The sequence below is a fragment of the Drosophila innubila genome, chromosome X (genome assembly GCF_004354385.1).
Source record: "Drosophila innubila isolate TH190305 chromosome X, UK_Dinn_1.0, whole genome shotgun sequence".
Taxonomy (NCBI): domain Eukaryota; kingdom Metazoa; phylum Arthropoda; class Insecta; order Diptera; family Drosophilidae; genus Drosophila; species Drosophila innubila.
Genome location: NC_047626.1, coordinates 9,786,962 through 9,801,502, shown reverse-complemented (window position 1 = coordinate 9,801,502; position 14,541 = coordinate 9,786,962). Strand labels below are relative to the sequence as shown.

General features: G+C 38.1%; 1 long non-coding RNA gene across 1 annotated transcript; it reads left to right on the top strand.

Moving 5' to 3' along the window:
* The first annotated feature begins 12,164 nt into the window (after positions 1–12,164).
* Positions 12,165–12,914, top strand: LOC117793558. Its single transcript, XR_004618288.1, has 2 exons — positions 12,165–12,257; positions 12,312–12,914. It is a non-coding gene; the product is annotated as an uncharacterized LOC117793558 (long non-coding RNA).
* The last annotated feature ends 1,627 nt before the right edge of the window (positions 12,915–14,541 follow it).

Below are 14,541 nucleotides of genomic sequence, written 5' to 3'. Positions count from 1 at the left end.
GTTTTGCCATACGTATGCATACGACAACGCCCTACAATTTGACAGCCCATGTGAGTGTGTGTGTATAGGTCATGTGTGTGTGTGTGTGTGTGTGTGTGTGTGTGTCTACAATTGTGTGCAGCATATGCACCCTATTTTGAGTGGAAATCAACAACTCCCTTTAGCCCTTTTGCACCTGTTTCTGAATCGACCTCTATGGCAATTCTCTCCAGTCCATTGACACGCCTCCTCTTCGTGCCTTTGCCTCTGCCTCTGCCTTCGCCTGGGCCTCAGCCAACAGAGAGTTGGCTTTATCAGTGTTGTCTGTGTTTGTCTGAACATATCTGCATCATTATTATCATCATTATAGATGGCACACGGCCAGTGGCTATGTGACAGTAGCCTCGCTTGGCTTTTGTATCTCATTTATTATGCAAATCTCAACCCAGAGACAGACACAGAGACAGAGACAGGGACTGAGACTGAGACTGAGAGAGACAGAAAAGGAGAACAACTGGAAATTCAGCTCGTATTGGGAAATTGGGAAACAACTGGCTGACTATGGGACAACAGCTCAAAAATTGCAACTACTCGTGCAACTTGCAACAACAACTCCTCTACTTCTTTTTATTGTTATTACTTTCATTTTTTAATTACATTTTAAATTAGTTTTGCAATTAATACACACACACACACACACACATCCAAACTGACCAATTGCAATTGTTGCAAGTTCAAGCACGAAAATTATTTTTATTCTTCTACAAATCGCACTTAAAAAGTCAAACATACCTAAAAGAATAAATAAGAATAATGTAATTAACTGAAAGGAAGTATGCGACTAGGATTTACCCTGTATTTTATATGATTATATTTCACAACGGATTTAATAAAAAAAAGAAATACCTCTTCAAAATTTGCTTAATATTTAATACATGTTGTAATACTACGATCCTAAAAACTTAAAAACTAAGAAATACTTTTATATAAAGGGTTATTATGGAATAAGTCTAAAAATACTACAAATTATATTATTAAAGCCAAGTGATAAAGCAAAAAAACCATGGTTAAAAAAGACTATTTATAATAGGAACAATATCATAACAATCAATAATGTTAACAGAAAGAGAAAATACATAAAAAATACAATATTTACGATATTTAAAACAATATTAACACAATTGATTCTTTTGATAAACATAATATAATTCAAAGCTTCAAAACTGTCGATAGCTTGAAGGAAATGAAATAGACTTTTAAAATGAATTATTGTAAGGAAAATCATAATTCAAATACAATAAGAAGTAGCTCACAGATCAAGCCTCTCCTGCACACATACTCAAAGGAGAAAATGGGAGAGAGAGTAAAGATGGCGGGGAGGGGGACGAAGAGAACTGCCGCATGGCAATCATAAAAAGTAAATACAAATTTCAATTTTTATACACGCTTCAATGTTAATCAATTACGTGATTTAATTGAAAACGCCAAAGTCAATAATGAAATGCTATTAAAAAAAAATATTTTAATATATATATATATGTTTCTGTATATGTATATCTATAAGCCTATTTATATAGTACATACATTTTGTTTATCTATCAATTTCAAATGTCCAGAGTGTATTTATTCTGGCCTTCAAAATGGGAGGGCCACCATTTGAAGGACACATTGATTCGTCGCATTTCCTTTATTTTATTTAATATTATTTTTTGTTATTTGCTAGCGAATTGGTTTTCAATTAACATAAAGATGACAAAAATTAAAAAACAAGTGCAATTGCTAAAAACAAAAATTGACAGAATGAAGAAAACAAGTTGACAGTTACTCGATAGACAGAAAGGTGACATATTGAAATTGAAAATACATTAAAAATTACTTCAAGCAACGACTTCAAGTGGCAAAAAAAATAAAGAAAGAAAAAAATCAAACGAATGGTAATATTTATCAAACAAGTTTAAAACAAGTTCAATGGCAGCTGTGAATATAATTTTTGAATAAATCAGAGCGGTTAAAGATTGATATATAGCAATAAGTATCGGAAATAGTTTTATTATTTATATGGATGTTGTTTAAACTTTCTAATTGCATTGACATTCACATTTGTTGATCAATTTGAAAGCCACAAAGCAAGTTGACAGCTCTGGCATTTGCTTAATTATTTAAATGGGATTAACCTGTAATGGGTTATCGATCATATTCGATTAGAATGTTAAGTTGAATTGTCCGTCAAGCTGTTTGGACTTGTGAGCAATTGAAGCTCTTTAAAGGGATGTTCATTAGGCCAACAGGACGATTAACAATTGAGGCTGAAGATAGTATCTAAAGTATTCCTCACACATTCTCGCCGCACATTGAAGGAATCTTCCACTCCAAAATGCAACCCCAAGGAGGGGATGGCAGCAGAGGGGTGGCGAGGAGACTGAAGAATGAAAAGGACTTTGCAATGAGGCTGTGAATTGTTTCGACGATGCTTGCGATAGGGAAACAATAAGAACGGCATTCAAAGGCAGCCAAGGAATTCACAGCAATCCTGGCGAGCTCTCCATGTACAGCTGACTCTAGTGTGTGTGTGTGTGTTGGTGTGTATGTGTGTTGGTGTGTGTCAAAACAAATTTCATTTCACATTCAATTAAATTAATTTTAACACCATTTGCAGGCGGCAGGACAACAGCAGAAGCTGCACACGAAGATGCCAATGCCAATGAGGACACAGCAGGAAGCGATGGACAGAGAGGCAGAGAAGGACTGAAGGACTGAAAGAGTGAAAGATGGAGGGAAGAGTGTAAAGCAGCTGGATATGAAGTTGGGTGTCGTGTTGGGCGTCACAGTTGCCGCATGCCTTTGCCACGTTTTCAACGTTTTCCACATTTCTTCACTTAAGCGTTAATGGTTTTATCTTTTCCTTATTGTTGCCGCTGCCACAAAACATTGGACGTTGCACCCTCTACCATAGATCGATCGAGTACCGCCTCCTCTCTCTCTCTCTCTCTCTCTCTCTCTTTGTCTCTTTGTAGTCCTCTCTCTCTCTCAGCGAGCGAATTCGAACAGCGAGTTAATATAATTACAGAAATAAAGTCTGGAATTTTAATTAAAACACAACTTCATTTACAGCCGCAGACGACAGCCGGACAAACGGACAGGCACGCTGAACAAACAGTCAACTCTGCAGCGAGGGGTCGCTAAATAAGTGGCAGGGAGACAGAGGGGGGCAGGTGAAGCCACAATAGACATTGACAAAACGAATAGCCGCAGTCCAAGTCCAACTGGAACATCGCCTAGTTCGAGTAAAGTGTCATTTGGTCTAGAAAATGTTTAAAATGAAATTCGAGCAATTGAACTGCATACTTGTAAGGCAGGTGTATGCCCCACTAGCAGATACCCTAGAAGAGATTACAGAGTAGTGAATCAATTTAAGACGACTTGGGTAAATTTATTTTTGGATGTAAAGAATCGGAACCTTTTTTATAAAAATAGTTTATATATTAAATTTTATATATTTTGCCACTGCTTAATTATACATATTGATCAATAAATGCCTCTTCCAAACCGTCTAAACCTTGATCATGACATATTGTACAAAAATATTGACTTGTAAAGTGGCTAGGTCAAAGGTCAAAACTTCAAACTTTCATAACTTTGTCAAACCTGAACCGATTTTCAAGCGGAATGTAATTTTCATCTTGGTTTGACCTCTTTATTCTTTCTGCATTCAAACTTTAATTATTTTGTAAAAAAAATTATTTTCCTCTAGATCATGATTTTAATACCATAGGGTCCCCCCTTTGAAATTTCGAAAATTAAAAATTTTAAATCTCAAGTTTTCACTTTTAATCGACTCCTTTTATCGTAATTAGTATAAAACAACACTTTAAATTTGATTCTGAGACCTTTCAATTTTCTGTAAGAAATCATGTCGAATCGGACAAAAATGTTGACTTGTAAAGTCTCTAGCTCAAGGGTTCGACCAACTTCAAACTTTCATAACTTTGTCAAATCTGGACCGATTTTCAATCGCAATATCATTTTGATCTTGGATTGGCCTCCAAATTCATTCTGCATTCAAAATTAATTAATTTTGTAAAAAAAATTATTTTCCTCTAGATCATGATTTTAATACCATAGGGTCCCCCCTTTGAAATTTTGAAAATTGATAATTTTAAATCTCAAGTTTTTACTTTTAATCGACTCCTTATAGCGCAATTAGTATAAAACAACACTTTAAACTTGATTCTGAGACCTTTCATTTTTCTGTAAAAAATCATGTCAAATCGGACAAAAATTTTGACTTGTAAAGTTGCTAGGTCAAAGGTTCGACCAACTTCAAACTTTCATAACTTTGTCAAACCTGGACCGATTTTCAAGCGGAATGTCATTTTGATCTTGGATTAGCCTCCAAATTCATTCTGCATTCAAAATTAATTGATTTTGTAAAAAAAATTATTTTCCTCTAGATCATGATTTTAATACCATAGGGTCCCCCCTTTGAAATTTCGAAAATTAAAAATTTTAAATCTCAAGTTTTCACTTTTAATCGACTCCTTATATCGTAATTAGTATAAAACAACACTTTAAATTTGATTCTGAGACCTTTCATTTTTCTGTAAAAAATCATGTCAAATCGGACAAAAATTTTGACTTGTAAAGTTGCTAGGTCAAAGACTCGACTAACTTTAAACTTTCATAACTTTGTCAAATCTGGACCGATTTTCAATCGCAATATCATTTTGATCTTGGTTTGACCTCTTAATTCATTCTGCATTCAAATTTAATTAATTTTGTTATAAAAATTATTTTCCTCTAGATCATGGGTTCGATGCTAAGGGTCCCCCCTGTGAATTTTTGAAAATTGTAAATCTCAAGTTTTTACTCTTAATCGACTGTTGATTATAGTTTGGATCCTAATTTTATTCTGCATTCAAATTTAATTTAGTTAGTTAAAAAATAATATGAATTTTAGATCTTTGGAAATATCCTTATACATATTTACCAAACTTCTAATCACAGAGTATACTTTTTCGAGTTGGAGATTGCGAGCAGCAGATAATAAAGAGTGCAACAAAAAAATCAAATTGATATAGATGCATGGAGAGGCTATGCTGCAAGATCGCGTTGCAAGAGTTTGTGGCTGCCTCATGTTGTTGCACGTCATCTATGCAACATGAGTGAATGTTGCTGCCACTGCTGCTATTGCCGGTTGCCGGTTGCCTAATCAAAAACAGAAGCTATGAAAGCCGCAGCTGTGTGACAGGCAGAAAGTGGACTCGGAATCGGTGGTAGGGGCGGGAAGGGGGCGTGTTTGCCACACACCCCAGCTGACATATGCACAGGAGAATTTTAGTGTATATATGCGAGTGTGTGTGCGTGTGTGTGTGTGGTGCACACTATAGCACTTTTGGCCATTGGGCAGAGCGAAAGAGAGAGAGAGAGAGGGAGCTGCTGAGCAGGTGTATAGTTGAAATGGGAATACGTTGCGTATGCGCAACGCACGTTGAAACAACTAATGGCTAAATTTTTAGCTAAAATTTGCAAAATTTGCATTTTTTGACGTCGTCACACTACAGACATAAATGTCTATGTCCCTTGTTGGTTCTCCCTTTTCCCCTGCTCTTCTACCCTCGCCTCGCCACCGTGTCTGTGTGTGTGTGTGTGTCCTGTGGAACGTCTGTTTGTGTTGCAAATATAATTTTTAATTTAAATGCAAATTTTTGAAATCATTTTCGAAGCATTATGTGCCCATATTGATACGCAAATTGCTGTCAGCGCACGCATAGAGACATAGACATATAACACACACATACACACGCACACACAAACACACGCACACACACACGCACACTCATGCAGATTTAATAACGCATACGCGTCAGTCAACCGCTGGAACAGGCCGCAGCCAACAGTTGCCATAGTCCGCCGTCTGCCAAGCCGACACAACGAGCGAGAGAGAGAGAGAGAAAGAGAGAGAAAAAAGAGCGAGCGAGAGAGGCAGAGAGTGATAGAGTTGCTGCTGTGACCGCTGCAGCCACCGAAAAGCTGACAACATCAGCGAAGCCAAACACCGAAACCCACACAAACACACTCACACACACACACTCACGCACACACACACACACTCACACACACACACACACACACAGTCGCATCTAGTTTGAGCGCCAAGTGTTATACTAGCTGTTGTTATACCAATCAACAATGGGTATTCTAGTTTTTTACAAATTTATGTAGTAAATAGTTTAACACATTATAAATTTCTATAATGCAGATAAAGATCTCATCGACGAAGAATATGTCGTCATACAGTCACCAAAATTTCACAAATGTTAACAATAAAGTGAAGTTTATCTTTCAAATTATAGCAAGCGTAGAACTGGAAATAAATTTTTTTACAACAAAACTAAGAAATCACAGTGGCTCTTTGAAACAAGACAAAATTACTAAATTTAATTGCAATTACCAGAAATGAAAACATAATAAAAATTAAAAAATATTCATTACTAAGCTAGTACTGTTAAAAGACTTACTTATTATAATGATCAGTCACTTTTGAGATCTTCAAATTATAAAAATTAAAAAAATTTAATTGAATTTGCAGTTTATTGATATAATTTTTTTAAATTCGTGGCTCTCTAGTTAGATTCGCCGAACTGTTATAAACATAAAAAGAAGCTCAGTTTCAAAAATAAGTGGACTTGTTCTTCATTTGAATTGAAGTTAAGTATACAAAAAAAAATTTATTTATTAATTATGATTTTCTATACTTTTGAATAAGATTAAGGATGTGTCACTTGGCCTACAAAGAATACAAAAAGATAAAGAAACAATCATAAATCTTAATAAATGTGTTTCTATCTGCGTATCTGAAAGCTTTGGCACAGGGTATCTTATAGTCGAACAAACTCGTGTACAGCGTTCTTGGTTGATTCACTCTATTGATTTTTGAAGAATTTGTTTGTTGCACACTGCTCAATGCTTTGCCTATTTTTAATGTTTATTGGCGGTGGCAGCAACAACAGCAGCAACAAAAACAAAGGCAATAAATTTGCAATCGCAGCTAGCAACAACACAGCAACACAACAACTACAACGAAATACTCATCACGGCAAAAGCAAAGGTGTCACTCCGTCAAAAGTGTACGCATATCCCTCCTCCTCACTCTGCCACGCCTACTCCCCCTACCCACGCAACCCTTTCTGGTCTCGGCAAATTCATTGAAGTGCGAAATACAAATGCAAAGTGCGTCTACACTGTGACAAAAACTGGATGAGCTCATCAGACAAAAGAAGCAGAACAAATGATTTCCGAATGTTGTGAATCATATTCACTCGGAACTCACAACTCAGAGGAGTAAAATCGTAGAATTTACTGTGAGTAATAGTAAATGTTAAATAGATATTGTAATAATACTTGATAATAATAACAATTGTTATAGCCACTAAAATATATTAATCATATATAGAACTCTTTGTCCTGACTAACTGTGCATTTTGCAAGTCAAGCTATTACACGCTAAGAAAAATTCGTCGTGAGATAAAATGGCGTTTTGCGAAATTCGTTTGGCAGTTCAGTCTTGAATTGAGTACAACATTGACCTACAAAAGAATTAATTTAACGCTGAGATCTTTAAGAAATTCGTTAGATTTATTATTAACACATATAGTCAAACATAGCTCAATTAAAATGCATATAAATTAAAACAATATGCTGTAAAATAATGTAAGATTAATTTAAATGCTTACATAAATTGCGTAACTATATGCATGGGAATTCATTAGGAGCTTATAATCATACCCAGAAAATATATTGTTAAATAATCTACGATTAAATTAAATCCTCATTTAAATTTTGTGACTATGAAAGAAAAATAACTTCATAGTTTCTTTGTATGCATGGGAATTTATTAGTAGCTTATGCTACCATTACCATACCAGCCACGCCCCCTGGTTGAGTGGCATGCCCCGTAACTGGCGTAACGCCCTGCGGCTGTCCGATCGTTTGGGTCGTCATTTAAAACCATTTCACAAGTCGTCAAATCCGATTATGAACTCATTTCACTATTTTGCCCATGAACTACTTTGATGTTTAATTTGCAATTTAATTTTAATGTGCCTAGCGAAGGGGGAGAAATGCCAGCATTCCCCTATTTTACAACTGAATCCCCCCCTCTCCTCTAGCTATTCCATTGAATTGCTTGCTATCTCTATGTTATGTATTTGGTCCACCTGGGCGTATGAGCAATTCTGAAAAGGTCTGACATGATGGAAGGGCAGGAAACGGAGGACGGCAGCCATAGCGATAATTTTATTATTGTCGTTGTTGTTGTAGTAGCTGCTGCTGATGGTGTTGTTGTTGTTGGTGTTGTTGCTGGTGCTATTAGTTGGTTGCCAGCAGATGGCCATTAACGTCCATTTAGTCAGGCGCCACGCATTTCTAAGTTGGTAACATTTTCTAATTGCTGCTGCCAGTTGTTAAGCGGGTTGAACTGCGGGGTGGTGAAGGGGGCGGTTGCAGGGAAAGAGGAAGAAGTGGGGGTACTTTAGGTGCGACTTAGACGTTTATTACAACTGACAGCAGCAGCAGCAGCAGCAGCAGGAATAGAAACAGGAGCAGCCAACGAAGCGACCTTTTGCCAGAGAAGTTGCTTTTGTAGTTCGCCTTGTTGTTGCCATTGATTTCTCGTTGTTGTTGTTGCTGTTGTTGTTGTTGTCGGCTGGGTGTGGTTGCAATTAGTGCATCAGGATGCAAAACCTTTCGACCTCCTAGGACACTTATCACACACACACACACACACACACACACACACACACACAGCAAACACAAAACTATTGTTGCTTTCGTTTATGAATATTTTAAAATTCATTGCAACATCAGCAACAACAACAATTGCTCCTGCTCTGTTTTGTTGTTGTTTTTATTATTGAAATCTATTTGGAAATTAAGTTGCCCCGCTCGACACTGTTGCACTTGCCCCCGTTTTTGTTGCATTGGCAACTTGAGCCATTCAGCCTCTTACTTGCCACCAGCTCGTTTTCTATGTGCCACATGCGATGGCATCCTTCGCCGTTACCTGAGACACTTTAATGGACATGAAAAGACCAAAGTTCAGTTTTGGCTGCACGTTGATGCATGCAACCTGCCAGCTAGAGAATAGAACTCCAAGAGCTCTAACTGCAAATCGGGGCACAACACAGACGTGTCATGAAAGGGGATTCTGAATCCCAATTAGACACTTGACTTGGCTAAAAATATCAACAACGACAATTTCGATTGTATATTTTTGTAATTTGAGATGCGAATCAACTACATCAAAGCTTATCAAAGAATAAACTCGTTTGTAAAGGCGAAGAAGAAGAAGGCAATCCAGGAAACTATTCAAATTTTGAGAAATATCTATAAAAAACCAGCAACATTTAAAATAGTTTCAGTAGCACGTGGTAAAAATCTATAGAACACTACGTGAGTTTTCAAGAAATCTTGGAGAATTGAAACAGTTATCAAATTAATGAAAGACGAAACTGAAAGATTGATTTAACAAAGTTTTTTTGTTCCAGTTCTTTAAAGACTTTAGAAAATGAAGATTAAATAAAAAGACTCAATTGTACTTATGATAAAAAGAAGATCCTTTAGACATTTTTTTCTATTTATCCTAGCCAAAAGCAGCTTTTCCCTGAGGTAAAATTGCTAAGATGGAGCTTAAGATATTGAAAATAAATATATCAAAATACTCAGCTATCTCTGCTGTACTGATAAGCAATAGATCCGTAACTCCTTTCTTTTTAAGGCCCCCTTTGACAAGGCCTCTGTGTGCAAGTGACGCATGTGACCCTTATGACCAGGACCAGTGTCAGCTCTAACCAACTTGAAGGACGCCATGTAAGAGTCAAAGCAGGCACAAAGAATGAGCCCCCGAGACGAGAGATTCACCTCAGCTCACCTCCGACTACAACCAGAGCAAGAGCAACAGCTCGAGTTCCAGTCTCCAACCTTTTTGGCTTTTGCACAAAGTGAGACTCCGACTCTGAGACTTGGGTATGGAGCACTTTGCATGCAAGTCGGACATGGTGACACGTTGCCAGTAGGCGCCACAGCATCAGCTGGAGGAGCAGGAGGAAAAGGAGATGGCAGAGCAGCTTCTCCTGGTTATGTTTCTGGTCCAGGTCACGTGCTCAATGCCAGCTCCTTGGACTGGAGGGCTAACAAGCTTTGGGAGCAAGCGAGCGTGCAGCGTTTTGCAGTGACCCGAGGAAGGGGCAGGGACAGGAGGCAGGTGGCAAGGCCAGGTGCGGGGTCACCAGAGATGGCGCGTTAATGTTTCTTTTACGTGAGTGGCCTCAACGCCACTTCCTTCGCTTTCGCCTTCTCCTCATCCTCCTCCTTCGTTACTCACATTGTCTGCAGCTGCCTCGCACTTGTTGGGTAATGTAAGTTAATAGCCATTGTTGTGCTTCTCCTGCTCCAGCTGCTGCCCTTTTCCTGACTCCGAGGCTGCTGGAAAAAAGGTAGAAACGGCAGCGTTATTGATAATTATTGTGCCATGCTTCTTACGTTGTTATACCCTGTACTTGGCAAGTGCAAAGGGTCAATTAAGTTGGTTCAAAAATAAATGTAGGTAAATGGCAGACTCCTTTAATTATATATACTTTCGATCAGCATCAACTATATAGTCTATATAGCCACGTTTGTCTGTAAAAACACCTAGATCTTAGAGAATATAGGAGCTAGAGACACCAAATTTGCTACATATGTGGGTTACTGTACTATATATCTCAAACAAATCAAGTTTGTTTTCATAGAAAACGAATAAAAACATCAATTTGAAAGCTACAGTCTTGAATTTTGACACACAAGATCATTATCCAAATTCCAATCTATTTATAAAACCTCATCAAGATCGAAAAATAAACCCGAAAGTTATTTAAGAAAGCATTGAGCCAAAAGAAGAAGAGTTTTTTTTTATGCGAGCTATTTTATTTGAATAAGTACAGGGTCTCTGACAGTTGGGCTCTTTCGCGCTCAGTCTTTTCGACTAGTGGTATTTGTTGTTGGCCCATGCATAAATTTAATTTGCTTAATTAATTAAGAAGAAGCGGGCGAAGAGGCGGGCACTTTAAGTGCGAATCAAATGGGAAGACGAAGGGGCAGGAGAAGAAAGTGGGTGGCTGTGGTGGGGAAAGGGGGTGGGGGATGGGTCAGAGAGTCATGTACTAATTGAAAATAAAGACCAATTTTTTAATTAAACTTTAAATTAATTTATTGAAGTGCCCCCGTGCGAAACAGTGTCGAGCATGAACTTTGACCCGCAGCGCGGTCACTCAGCTTGAAGATCAAAGCGAAAGCGCCAAAAACAACAACAGCAACAACAAGAGAAACAAAATGAAGAAGCAGCAACAACAAGAACAACAAGAGAGACTAAAAAAATTGAAAATTGAAATTGCAAATGGCGCCACAGGCTTCAATTTTCTGCTCACGAAGTGAGCCCCCATTGGGCATGTTTTGTGGAGTGAGGTGGCAGGGGGATGGGGTGGGTTGGTGGATGAGGGGCGGCTGCACAAAATCAACAATGCGCTAATGCTCATTTAATGCGATTTTGCACGTTTGCATTTTCTAACACACACACACACACACTCACTCACTCTCACACACACGTACACTACTTGCAAAGCTGAAATTTATTTATCCAAGTGTTACGCAATATTTGCACTATATTACATAACCGCATTGTTGCCACCGCCAATGAAGACCAAATAAAAAGCCAGCGAGCCAAATTTTAGAAATTCCAACCAACGGCAAGTGGAAGGTGTGAAGGGTGGGGCGAAATTGCGTCAAAGAGTAAACACATTTTATAGCGTTCAGTTGAGCTAAATATGAATGCATTAACTGCACACCGATTACACTGCGCAAAATTGTCTACTGATTTATCGTTATCTTTTCATATTGATCACTAAATCAACTTGCGGCATATTTTAAAAAATAATTTAACCCAAACGCAGATCACGATTATTTTACATTTTGAAAGCACTTTCGATAATTGACTTGTTCAGTGCTGTGCAATATCAAGCTCGTGCTTCGCTGCGATAGTATCGATTGCTCAAATAAGATCTGCTGCGATATATCGATAGCAATAATTGCAATGCTTTGATATCGGTAATTGCAGCAGAGCAGCGTTGCCATTTTCAAGAAAGCTAACAAATAAAGCGATCAAATTAATAAAAATAACTGCATAACAAATGGAATTTAAGCATTTTTGGATTAACTGGAATAATGATGTAGATGTGGCAGCAAACGTGAGTAGCAACCAATGCATGGAAATATAGTTATTATTATTTAAATGTCGGCAGGTTGTGTCAGTGGAGTTTACGAAGTATTGGACATACATATGTACATATATGTGGAATTCCAGCCAGTGTTTTCTTTTGGAGCACCATCAACACACAGGCAGGATGAAGAATTTTTTCAAGGAGCAGGTGCGTCTACTTCTGGATTGTTGGCTGTTGGAAACTGACCTCAGCAGCTTATCAGTTTTCTATAAGGAGAGTGGAAATAATCAAAGTAAATATATTGGAAAATACACTGAAGTGAAAACAACTTCGTTATATTAGCAGAAAATCTATAGAAGGTTAGGCAGCGTCTACTTACAATATTATGCACCTGCAGAGAGTATTATAATTTTGTCACTACATATGTAACGTTATGTATATAAATCCTTGATCTGGTCGTGTGCCTCTGTCAAGGAAAGGATATGTCGCTATATCAAAAAGCTGCCGTAGGTATGACGGGTTAAAAATCAAACTTTAATCTAAAAAGTAGCATTATTTTTTAAAACATATCACCCATTCTCACAGTTCAGGCAATTAATGTTGTTATTGATGATTAAAATAAGACTGTCAATAGACTCTTCAATCAAACAGTCAAGAATAAATTAAGCAGCTTTTGAAGTTGAAGCTTAAAGTTTTGTAAATGAAGTTTGAATGCATTCATAAATTGTTTGTCTTCAATTTGAAGCATATGCAAATGTGTGAATGTGTGTACATTTCAATTATCAGCTCATTAGCGGCTGCCTTCAAACTGTTTGACTAATTAACAAAAGAGGCGACCCAAGAGTTGAAAACCCAGCCAACCCTTGAAAAGCGCCTTTAAGTGTTTTAAAGTTGTGACAACAAAAAAGACAAGACAACTGGGAAAAAAAGGTGCAAACTATAGTGGAAGGGGGAAGGGGGAAGGGGGACAGAAGCTGTGAGGCAAAGGTTGAAGTATAAACAAAAAGCAACACAAAAAAATATTAATTAAATTAAAACCACAAAACCAAGCCCGCAAATATCCGCACACAAAATGTTGTAATCACGATTTATGCTGAGTTGGTTATTTACACTTTGCACTTAATGTACACACACACACATATACACAGATGTGTGCGTGTGTGTGTGTGTGTGGCACATTTGGAATGCATGTTGCACACACGTTGCGCGGCGCTTTTTGCATGTTTAGCAGAAAATAATATGCAAATTATGCAATTATTTTAGCTGTATGTGTGCCTGTCTCTCTCGATCTCGCTCTCACTCACTCTCTCTCTTTCTCTCTTTGTGGCAGGTGCAACGTGACCAACACAGTGGACAACAGCAGCAGGCACTTTGCCTGATTGCTCCCGTCTGCTGTATGTCGGCCTCCGACTCTAATCGCTTTGCATGCCAGCCAAGCAGGGGTTAGTTTTCCACAACAAGTGAAGAGATGAGGATGAGGATGAGCATGGGCATGGGCATGGGTATCCTGATGGCTGTCAGGACTTGTGCTTGCTTTTGGTACTCTGCGCTCTTAAGCGGCCCTGATTTCTGCCAGATCATTTGCCAACTTTGCCAGTCTCACTCGCAGTTGCAGTTCCAGTGAAGTCAACTTGGTCCTTGTCCTGCCGTCTTGTGGTCCTGAGCCTTAGTCCTAGGAAGTCCTAGTCCTGCCAGACAACCGCACTCATTTCCTTTGTTGTGATGTTGCTGCTGTTTGGCACTGCACATTGTTTCTTTGCACTTTGTCTGCAGTAGCAGCATCACCATCACCATCACCATCGGCTCATCCTCATCCCCATCTCCATCTGCATCCTCATCCTTGGCGCTTTTTTGTCTCAGTGCTCGTTCTTGTTGTCGTCGCTGCTGCCTCAAAATTTATGACAACATTTGGCCAAAACATATGTTGGCAACGAGAGCATTAGCAGCAATTGCTGCCCCCGCCCAGTTGGTATCCTCTCTCTCCTTTTGCCAGGATGTGTTTTAGCCTTTTGTCAATTTTTGCATGACCCATTGTAATGCCATTGCACTGTTAAACAGGATGTGTTGTCAATGGCATATCCTTTTTCTTATATGGTTTTATTTCTCCCCCAACTCTCCACTTTATGACTTATGGTAATTATTAGAGAAAATTTCCGGTATTCTTTTCCATCTCTTTCAGTTTCAATCGGAATATCAGTTGTTTTCACATCAATGCAAGATATCCTTGCTTATATTTGGATATACTTCGTTTGTTGTTCAATGTAATTAGAGTCGTCCATTTCCGAATATTTTTTTAGCTGATGTGAAGTAG